The sequence below is a fragment of the Bombus affinis genome, unplaced genomic scaffold (genome assembly GCF_024516045.1).
Source record: "Bombus affinis isolate iyBomAffi1 unplaced genomic scaffold, iyBomAffi1.2 ctg00000103.1, whole genome shotgun sequence".
NCBI classification, from domain to species: Eukaryota; Metazoa; Arthropoda; class Insecta; order Hymenoptera; family Apidae; genus Bombus; species Bombus affinis.
Window position 1 is genome coordinate 324,507 of NW_026108843.1, and position 12,481 is coordinate 336,987.

Genomic DNA, 12,481 nt, shown 5'->3' on the forward strand with positions numbered 1-12,481 from the left:
ACATTGCGCTGTAGTATGTGGAAATATTACTATTTATGTGAAACTATTCATAAACTGTATACATTTGTCAGTAGGCAATTCGATAAAGACTTCCGGCTCCTCGGGCTGGTGCGAATCTTTCAATGTTCGTATGTGCCAAACCGTTGGTTTGTGGCACACATTTACGCGTCTCTCGCTCGCTGCGCTCGCTCGAAAACTATAGCCTAACCTAAAACCAATCCATCTTGAGTTCATTATTCGATATGGTGGCGACTTATTTCAAATTTGGGAACGTGTCGGATCGGATGTGAGGTTGGACTAAATTTTTACGAGCTAGCGGAGCGAGCGAGCAACGATCACAATTTCCAAGTGATACATATACCTTATATTGCCTTGCATATATTTCGTGTTAGTACCTAATTTTGTCAGCCATTTCGGACATCACATTGCACTGTACTATGAGGAAATAATACTATTTATGTGAAACTATAGGTAAACTGTAAACATTTGTCAGTAGGCAATAGGATAAATACTTCCGCCTCCTCTGGCTGGTGCGAATGTTTCAATGTCCGTATGTGCCAAACCGTTGGTTTGTGACACACCTTTAGGCGTCTCTCGCTCGCTGCGCTCGCTCGAAAACTATAGTCTAACCTAAAACCAATACATCTTGCAATCATTATTCGATATGGTGGCGACATATTTTAAATTTGCGAACGTTTCGGATCGGTTGTGAGGTTCGACTAGATTTTTACGAGCGAGCGGAGCGGGCGAGCAACGATCACAATTTCCAAGCTATACATATACCTTATATTGCCTTTCATATATTTCGTGTTATTACCTAATTTTGTCAGCCATTTCGGACATCACATTGCACTGTAGTATGTGGAAATAGTACTATTTATGTGAAAGTATTCATAAACTGTAAACATTTGTCAATAGGCAATAGGATAAAGACCTTCGGCTCCTCGAGCTGGTGCGAATATTTTAATGTCCTTATGTGCCAAACCGTTGGATTGTGACACAACTTTCCGCGTCCCTCGCTCGCAGTGCTCGCTCGAAAACTATAGCCTAAATTAAAACCAATCCCTGTTGCGCTAGTCATTCGACATTGAGGCGACTTATTTCAAATTTGGGAACGTGTCGGATCGGTTGTCATGTTGGACTAGATTTTCACGAGCGAGCGGATCGAGCCAGCAACGGTCACAATTTCCAAGCTATACATATACCATATATTGCCTTGCACATATTTCATGTTAGTACCTAATTTTGTCAGCCATTTCGGACATCACATTGACTGTAGTATGTGGGAATAGTACTATTTATGTGAAACTATTGGTAAACTGTAAACATTTGTCAGTAGGCAATAGGATAAAGACTTCCGGCTCCTCGGGCTGGTGCGAATATTTTAATGTCCTTATGTGCCAAACCGTTGGATTGTGACACAACTTTCCGCGTCCCACGCCCGCAGTGCTCGCTCGAAAACCATAGCCTAAACTAAAACCAATCCCTGTTGCGTTAGTCATTCGACATTGAGGCGACTTATTTTAAATTTGGGAACGTGTCGGATCGGTTGTGAGGTTGGACTAGATTTTTACGAGCGAGCGGATCGAGCCAGCAACGGTCACAATTTCCAAGCTATATATATACCGTATATTGCCTTGCACATATTTCGTGTTATTACCTAATTTTGTCAGCCATTTCGGACATCACATTGACTGTAGTATGTGGAAATAGTACTATTTATGTGAAACTGCTGGTAAACTGTATACATTTGTCAGTGGGCAATAGGATAGAGACTTCCGGCTCCTCGGGCTGGTGCGAATATTTCAATGTCCCCATGTGCCATAACGTTGGATTGTGACACAACTTTCCGCGTCCCTCGCCCACCGTGCTCGCTCGAAAACTACAGCCTAACCTAAAACCAATCCACCTTGCGTTCATTATTCGATATGGCTGCGACATATTTCGAATTTGCGAACGTGTCGGATCGGTTGTGAGGTTGGACTAGATTTTTACGAGGGAGCGGAGCGAGCGAGCAGCGATCACAATTTCCAAGCTATACATATACCTTATATTGCCTTGCACATATTTCGTGTTAGTACCTAATTTTGTCAGCCATTTCGGACATCACATTCCGCTGTAGTATGTGGAAATATTACTATTTATGTGAAACTATTCATAAACTGTATACATTTGTCAGTAGGCAATTCGATAGAGACTTCCGGCTCCTCGGGCTGGTGCGAATCTTTCAATGTTCGTATGTGCCAAACCGTTGGTTTGTGGCACACATTTACGCGTCTCTCGCTCGCTGCGCTCGCTCGAAAACTATAGCCTAACCTAAAACCAATCCATCTTGAGTTCATTATTCGATATGGTGGCGACTTATTTCAAATTTGGGAACGTGTCGGATCGGATGTGAGGTTGGACTAAATTTTTACGAGCTAGCGGAGCGAGCGAGCAACGATCACAATTTCCAAGTGATACATATACCTTATAATGCCTTGCATATATTTCGTGTTAGTACCTAATTTTGTCAGCCATTTCGGACATCACATTGCACTGTACTATGAGGAAATAATACTATTTATGTGAAACTATAGGTAAACTGTAAACATTTGTCAGTAGGCAATAGGATAAATACTTCCGCCTCCTCTGGCTGGTGCGAATGTTTCAATGTCCGTATGTGCCAAACCGTTGGTTTGTGACACACCTTTAGGCGTCTCTCGCTCGCTGCGCTCGCTCGAAAACTATAGTCTAACCTAAAACCAATACATCTTGCAATCATTATTCGATATGGTGGCGACATATTTTAAATTTGCGAACGTTTCGGATCGGTTGTGAGGTTCGACTAGATTTTTACGAGCGAGCGGAGCGGGCGAGCAACGATCACAATTTCCAAGCTATACATATACCTTATATTGCCTTTCATATATTTCGTGTTATTACCTAATTTTGTCAGCCATTTCGGACATCACATTGCACTGTAGTATGTGGAAATAGTACTATTTATGTGAAAGTATTCATAAACTGTAAACATTTGTCAATAGGCAATAGGATAAAGACCTTCGGCTCCTCGAGCTGGTGCGAATATTTTAATGTCCTTATGTGCCAAACCGTTGGATTGTGACACAACTTTCCGCGTCCCTCGCTCGCAGTGCTCGCTCGAAAACTATAGCCTAAATTAAAACCAATCCCTGTTGCGCTAGTCATTCGACATTGAGGCGACTTATTTCAAATTTGGGAACGTGTCGGATCGGTTGTCATGTTGGACTAGATTTTCACGAGCGAGCGGATCGAGCCAGCAACGGTCACAATTTCCAAGCTATACATATACCATATATTGCCTTGCACATATTTCATGTTAGTACCTAATTTTGTCAGCCATTTCGGACATCACATTGACTGTAGTATGTGGGAATAGTACTATTTATGTGAAACTATTGGTAAACTGTAAACATTTGTCAGTAGGCAATAGGATAAAGACTTCCGGCTCCTCGGGCTGGTGCGAATATTTTAATGTCCTTATGTGCCAAACCGTTGGATTGTGACACAACTTTCCGCGTCCCACGCCCGCAGTGCTCGCTCGAAAACCATAGCCTAAACTAAAACCAATCCCTGTTGCGTTAGTCATTCGACATTGAGGCGACTTATTTTAAATTTGGGAACGTGTCGGATCGGTTGTGAGGTTGGACTAGATTTTTACGAGCGAGCGGATCGAGCCAGCAACGGTCACAATTTCCAAGCTATATATATACCGTATATTGCCTTGCACATATTTCGTGTTATTACCTAATTTTGTCAGCCATTTCTGACATCACATTGCACTGTAGTATGTGGAAATAGTACTATTTATGTGAAAGTATTCATAAACTGTAAACATTTGTCAATAGGCAATAGGATAAAGACTTCCGGCTCCTCGGGCTGGTGCGAATATTTTAATGTCCTTACGTGCCAAACCGTTGGATTGTGACACAACTTTCCGCGTCCCACGCTCGCAGTGCTCGCTCGAAAACTATAGCCTAAACTATAACCAATCCCTGTTGCGTTAGTCATTCGACATTGAGGCGAATTATTTCAAATTTGGGAACGTGTCGGATCGGTTGTGAGGTTCGACTAGATTTTTACGAGCGAGCGGATCGAGCCAGCAACGGTCACAATTTCCGAGCTATATATATACCGTATATTGCCTTGCACATATTTAGTGTTAGTACCTAATTTTGTCAGCCATTTCTGACATCACATTGACTGTAGTATGTGGAAATAGTACTATTTATGTGAAACTACTGGTAACCTGTATACATTTGTCAATAGGCAATAGGATAAAGACTTCCGGCTCCTCGGGCTGGTGCGAATATTTTAAAGTCCTTATGTGCCAAACCGTTGGATTGTGACACAACTTTCCGCGTCCCACGCTCGCAGTGCTCGCTCGAAAACCATAGCCTAAACTAAAACCAATCCCTGTTGCGTTAGTCATTCGACATTGAGGCGACTTATTTCAATTTTGGGAACGTGTCGGATCGGTTGTGAGGTTGGACTAGATTTTTACGAGCGAGCGGAGCGAGCGAGCAACGGTCACAATTTCCAAGCTGTACATATACCTTATATTGCCTTGCATGTATTTCGTGTTGGTACCTAATTTTGTCAGCCATTTCGGACATCACATTGCACTGTACTATGAGGAGATAGTACTATTTATGTGAAACTATTGGTAAACTGTAAACATTTGTCAGTAGGCAATAGGACAAAGACTTCCGGCTCCTCGGGCTGGTGCGAATATTTCAATGTCCGTATGTGCCAAACCGTTGGTTTCTGACACACCTTTACGCGTCTCACGCTCGCCGTGCTCGCACGAAAACTATAGCCTAACCTAAAACGAATCCATCTTGCGTTAATTATTCGATATGGTGGCGACATATTTCGAATTTGCGAACGTGTCGGATCGGTTGTGAGGTTGGACTAGATTTTTACGAGCGAGCGGAGCGAGCGAGCAACGGTCACAATTTCCAAGCTATACATATACCTTATATTGCCTTGCATATATTTCGTGTTATTACCTAATTTTGTCAGCCATTTCTGACATCATATTGCACTCTACTATGTGCAAATAGTACTACTTATGTGAAACTATTGGTAAACTGTAAACATTTGTCAGTAAGCAATTCGATAAAGACTTCTTGCTCATCGGGCTGGTGCGAATATTTCAATGTCCGTATGTGCCAAACCGTTGGTTTGTGATACACCTTTACGCGTCCATCGCTCGCTGCGCTCGCTCGAAAACTATAGCCTAACCTAAAACAAATCCATCTTGCGTTCATTATTCGATATGGTGGCGACATATTTCAAATTTGCGAACGTGTCTGATCGGATGTGAGGTTGGACTAAATTTTTACGAGCGAGCGGAGCGAGCGAGCAACGATCACAATTTCCAAGCTATACATATACCTTATATTGCCTTGCATATATTTCGTTTTATTACCTAATTGTGTCGGCCATTTCGGACATGACATTGCTCTGTAGTGTGTGGAAATAGTACTATTTATGTGAAACTATTGGTAAACTATAAACATTTGTCAGTAGGCAATAGGATAAATACTTCCGGCTCCTCGGGCTGGTGCGAATATTTCAATGTCCCCATCTGCCAAACCGTTGGATTGTGACATAACTTACCCCGTCCCTCGCTCGCAGTGCTCGCTCGAAAACCATGGCCTAAACTAAAACCAATCCCTGTGGCGTTAGTCATTCGACATTGAGGCGACTTATTTCAAATTTGGGAACGTGTCGGATCGGTTGCGAGGTTGGACTAGATTTTTACGAGCGAGCGGATCGAGCCAGCAACGGTCACAATTTCCAAGCTATATATATACCGTATATTGCCTTGCACGTATTTCGTGTTAGTTCCTAATTTTGTCAGCCATTTCGGACATCACATTGACTGTAGTATGTGGGAATAGTACTATTTATGTGAAACTATTGGTAAACTGTAAACATTTGTCAGTAGGCAATAGGATAAAGACTTCCGGCTCCTCGGGCTGGTGCGAATATTTTAATGTCCTTATGTGCCAAACCGTTGGATTGTGACACAACTTTCCGCGTCCCACGCCCGCTGTGCTCGCTCGAAAACCATAGCCTAAACTAAAACCAATCCCTGTTGCGTTAGTCATTCGACATTGAGGCGACTTATTTTAAATTTGGGAACGTGTCGGATCGGTTGTGAGGTTGGACTAGATTTTTACGAGCGAGCGGATCGAGCCAGCAACGGTCACAATTTCCAAGCTATATATATACCGTATATTGCCTTGCACATATTTCGTGTTATTACCTAATTTTGTCAGCCATTTCTGACATCACATTGCACTGTAGTATGTGGAAATAGTACTATTTATGTGAAAGTATTCATAAACTGTAAACATTTGTCAATAGGCAATAGGATAAAGACTTCCGGCTCCTCGGGCTGGTGCGAATATTTTAATGTCCTCACGTGCCAAACCGTTGGATTGTGACACAACTTTCCGCGTCCCACGCTCGCAGTGCTCGCTCGAAAACTATAGCCTAAACTATAACCAATCCCTGTTGCGTTAGTCATTCGACATTGAGCCGAATTATTTCAAATTTGGGAACGTGTCGGATCGGTTGTGAGGTTCGACTAGATTTTTACGAGCGAGCGGAGCGAGCCAGCAACGGTCACAATTACCAAGCTATATATATACCTTATATTGCCTTGCACATATTTCGTGTTATTACCTAATTTTGTCAGCCATTTCTGACATCACATTGACTGTAGTATGTGGAAATAGTACTATTTATGTGAAACTACTGGTAATCTGTATACATTTGTCAATAGGCAATAGGATAAAGACTTCCGGCTCCTCGGGTTGGTGCGAATATTTTAATGTCCTTATGTGCCAAACCGTTGGATCGTGACACAACTTTCCGCGTCCCACGCTCGCAGTGCTCGCTCGAAAACTATAGCCTAAACTAAAACCAATCCCTGTTGCGTTTGTCATTCGACATTGAGGCGACTTATTCCAAATTTGGGAACGTGTCGTTTCGGTTGTGAGGTTGGACTAGATTTTTACGAGCGAGCGGATCGAGCCAGCAACGGTCATAATTTCCAAGCTATACATATACCTTATATTGCCTTGCACATATTTCGTGTTAGTACCTAAATTTGTCAGCCATTTCGGACATCACATTGACTGTAGTATGTGGAAATAGTACTATTTATGTGAAACTACTGGTAATCTGTATACATTTGTCAATAGGCAATAGGATAAAGACTTCCGGCTCCTCGGGCTGGTGCGAATATTTTAATGTCCTTATGTGCCAAACCGTTGGATTGTGACACAACTTTCCGCGTCCCACGCTCGCAGTGCTCGCTCGAAAACTATAGCCTAAACTAAAACCAATCCCTGTTGCGTTTGTCATTCGACATTGAGGCGACTTATTCCAAATTTGGGAACGTGTCGTTTCGGTTGTGAGGTTGGACTAGATTTTTACGAGCGAGCGGATCGAGCCAGCAACGGTCATAATTTCCAAGCTATACATATACCTTATATTGCCTTGCACATATTTCGTGTTAGTACCTAAATTTGTCAGCCATTTCGGACATCACATTGAATGTAGTATGCGGCAATAGTACTATTTATGTGAAACTATTCATAAACTGTATACATTTGTCAGTAGGCAATAGGATAAAGACTTCCGGCACCTCGGGCTGGTGCGAATATTTCAATGTCCGTATGTGCCAAAACGTTGGTTTGTGACACACCTTTACGCGTCTCACGCTCGCTGCGGTCGCTCGAAAACAATAGCCTAACCTAATACGAATCCATCTTGCGTTCATTATTCGATATGGTGGCGACATGTTTCGAATTTGCGAACGTGTCGGATCGGTTGTGAGGTTGGACTAGATTTTTACGAGCGAGCGCAGCGAGCGAGCAACGGTCACAATTTCCAAGCTATACATATACCTTATATTGCCTTGCATATATTTCGTGTTATTACCTAATTTTGTCAGCCATTTCTGACATCACATTGCACTGTAGTATGTGGAAATAGTACTATTTACGTGAAAGTATTCATAAACTGTAAACATTTGTCAATAGGCAATAGGATAAAGACTTCCGGCTCCTCGGGCTGGTGCGAATGTATCAATGTCCGTATGTGCCAAACCGTTGGTTTGTGACACCATTACGCGTCTCTCGATCGCCGTGCTCGCTCGAAAACTACTGCCTAACCTATAACCAATCCATCTTGCGTGCATTATTCGATATGCTAGCGACATATTTCAAATTTGCGAACGTGTCGGATCGGTTTGTGAGGTTGGACTAGATTTTTACGAGCGAGCGGAGCGAGCGAGCAGCGATCACAATTTCCAAGCTATACATATACCTTATATTGCCTTGCACATATTTCGTGTTAGTACCCAATTTTGTCAGCCATTTCGGACATCACATTGCACTGTACTATGTGGAAATATTACTATTTATGTGAAACTATTGGTAAACTGTAAACATTTGTCAGTAGGCAATAGGATAAAGACTTCCGGCACCTCGGGCTGGTGCGAATATTTCAATGTCCGTATGTGCCAAACCGTTGGTTTGTGACACACCTTTACGCGTCTTACGCTCGCTGCGGTCGCTCGAAAACTATAGCCTAACCCAATACGAATCCATCTTGCGTTCATTATTCGATATGGTGTCGACATATTTTAAATTTGCGAACGTGTCGGATCGGTTGTGAGGTTCGACTAGATTTTTACGAGCGAGCGGAGCGAGCGAGCAACGATCACAATTTCCAAGCTATACATATACCTTATATTGCCTTGCACATATTTCGTGTTAGTACCTAATTTTGTCTGCCATTTCGGACATCACATTGCACTGTACTATGAGGAAATAGTACTATTTATGTGAAACTATAGGCAAACTGTAAACATTTGTCAGTAGGCAATAGGATAAATACTTCCGCCTCCTCGGGCTGGTGCGAACGTTTCAATGTCCGTATGTGCCAAACCGTTGGATTGTGACACAACTTTCCGCGTCCCACGCTCGCAGTGCTCGCTCGAAAACTATAGCCTAAACTAAAACCAATCCCTGTTGCGTTAGTTATTCGACATTGAGGCGACTTATTTCAAATTTGGGAACGTGTCGGATCGGTTGTGAGGTTGGACTAGATTTTTACGAGCGAGCGGATCGAGCCAGCAACGGTCACAATTTCCGAGCTATATATATACCGTATATTGCCTTGCACATATTTAGTGTTAGTACCTAATTTTGTCAGCCATTTCGGACATCACATTGACTGTAGTATGTGGAAATAGTACTATTTATGTGAAACTGCTGGTAAACTGTATACATTTGTCAGTGGGCAATAGGATAGAGACTTCCGGCTCCTCGGGCTGGTGCGAATATTTCAATGTCCCCATGTGCCATAACGTTGGATTGTGACACAACTTTCCGCGTCCCTCGCTCACCGTGCTCGCTCGAAAACTACAGCCTAACCTAAAACCAATCCACCTTGCGTTCATTATTCGATATGGCTGCGACATATTTCGAATTTGCGAACGTGTCGGATCGGTTGTGAGGTTGGACTAGATTTTTACGAGGGAGCGGAGCGAGCGAGCAGCGATCACAATTTCCAAGCTATACATATACCTTATATTGCCTTGCACATATTTCGTGTTAGTACCTAATTTTGTCAGCCATTTCGGACATCACATTGCACTGTACTATGAGGAAATAATACTATTTATGTGAAACTATAGGTAAACTGTAAACATTTGTCAGTAGGCAATAGGATAAATACTTCCGCCTCCTCTGGCTGGAGCGAATGTTTCAATGTCCGTATGTGCCAAACCGTTGGTTTGTGACACACCTTTAGGCGTCTCTCGCTCGCTGCGCTCGCTCGAAAACTATAGTCTAACCTAAAACCAATACATCTTGCAATCATTATTCGATATGGTGGCGACATATTTTAAATTTGCGAACGTTTCGGATCGGTTGTGAGGTTCGACTAGATTTTTACGAGCGAGCGGAGCGGGCGAGCAACGATCACAATTTCCAAGCTATACATATACCTTATATTGCCTTTCATATATTTCGTGTTATTACCTAATTTTGTCAGCCATTTCGGACATCACATTGCACTGTAGTATGTGGAAATAGTACTATTTATGTGAAAGTATTCATAAACTGTAAACATTTGTCAATAGGCAATAGGATAAAGACCTTCGGCTCCTCGAGCTGGTGCGAATATTTTAATGTCCTTATGTGCCAAACCGTTGGATTGTGACACAACTTTCCGCGTCCCTCGCTCGCAGTGCTCCCTCGAAAACTATAGCCTAAATTAAAACCAATCCCTGTTGCGCTAGTCATTCGACATTGAGGCGACTTATTTCAAATTTGGGAACGTGTCGGATCGGTTGTCATGTTGGACTAGATTTTCACGAGCGAGCGGATCGAGCCAGCAACGGTCACAATTTCCAAGCTATACATATACCATATATTGCCTTGCACATATTTCATGTTAGTACCTAATTTTGTCAGCCATTTCGGACATCACATTGACTGTAGTATGTGGGAATAGTACTATTTATGTGAAACTATTGGTAAACTGTAAACATTTGTCAGTAGGCAATAGGATAAAGACATCCGGCTCCTCGGGCTGGTGCGAATATTTTAATGTCCTTATGTGCCAAACCGTTGGATTGTGACACAACTTTCCGCGTCCCACGCCCGCAGTGCTCGCTCGAAAACCATAGCCTAAACTAAAACCAATCCCTGTTGCGTTAGTCATTCGACATTGAGGCGACTTATTTTAAATTTGGGATCGTGTCGGATCGGTTGTGAGGTTGGACTAGATTTTTACGAGCGAGCGGATCGAGCCAGCAACGGTCACAATTTCCAAGCTATATATATACCGTATATTGCCTTGCACATATTTCGTGTTATTACCTAATTTTGTCAGCCATTTCTGACATCACATTGCACTGTAGTATGTGGAAATAGTACTATTTATGTGAAACTATTCATAAACTGTATACATTTGTCAGTGGGCAATAGGATAAAGACTTCCGGCACCTCGGGCTGGTGCGAATATTTCAATGTCCGTATGTGCCAAACCGTTGGTTTGTGACACACCTTTACGCGTCTCACGCTCGCTGCGGTCGCTCGAAAACAATAGCCTAACCTAATACGAATCCATCTTGCGTTCATTATTCGATATGGTGGCGACATGTTTCGAATTTGCGAACGTGTCGGATCGGTTGTGAGGTTGGACTAGATTTTTACGAGCGAGCGCAGCGAGCGAGCAACGGTCACAATTTCCAAGCTATACATATACCTTATATTGCCTTGCATATATTTCGTGTTATTACCTAATTTTGTCAGCCATTTCTGACATCACATTGCACTGTAGTATGTGGAAATAGTACTATTTACGTGAAAGTATTCATAAACTGTAAACATTTGTCAATAGGCAATAGGATAAAGACTTCCGGCTCCTCGGGCTGGTGCGAATGTATCAATGTCCGTATGTGCCAAACCGTTGGTTTGTGACACCATTACGCGTCTCTCGATCGCCGTGCTCGCTCGAAAACTATAGCCTAAATTAAAACCAATCCCTGTTGCGTTAGTCATTCGACATTGAGCCGAATTATTTCAAATTTGGGAACGTGTCGGATCGGTTGTGAGGTTCGACTAGATTTTTACGAGCGAGCGGAGCGAGCCAGCAACGGTCACAATTACCAAGCTATATATATACCTTATATTGCCTTGCACATATTTCGTGTTATTACCTAATTTTGTCAGCCATTTCTGACATCACATTGACTGTAGTATGTGGAAATAGTACTATTTATGTGAAACTACTGGTAATCTGTATACATTTGTCAATAGGCAATAGGATAAAGACTTCCGGCTCCTCGGGTTGGTGCGAATATTTTAATGTCCTTATGTGCCAAACCGTTGGATCGTGACACAACTTTCCGCGTCCCACGCTCGCAGTGCTCGCTCGAAAACTATAGCCTAAACTAAAACCAATCCCTGTTGCGTTTGTCATTCGACATTGAGGCGACTTATTCCAAATTTGGGAACGTGTCGTTTCGGTTGTGAGGTTGGACTAGATTTTTACGAGCGAGCGGATCGAGCCAGCAACGGTCATAATTTCCAAGCTATACATATACCTTATATTGCCTTGCACATATTTCGTGTTAGTACCTAAATTTGTCAGCCATTTCGGACATCACATTGACTGTAGTATGTGGAAATAGTACTATTTATGTGAAACTACTGGTAATCTGTATACATTTGTCAATAGGCAATAGGATAAAGACTTCCGGCTCCTCGGGCTGGTGCGAATATTTTAATGTCCTTATGTGCCAAACCGTTGGATTGTGACACAACTTTCCGCGTCCCACGCTCGCAGTGCTCGCTCGAAAACTATAGCCTAAACTAAAACCAATCCCTGTTGCGTTTGTCATTCGACATTGAGGCGACTTATT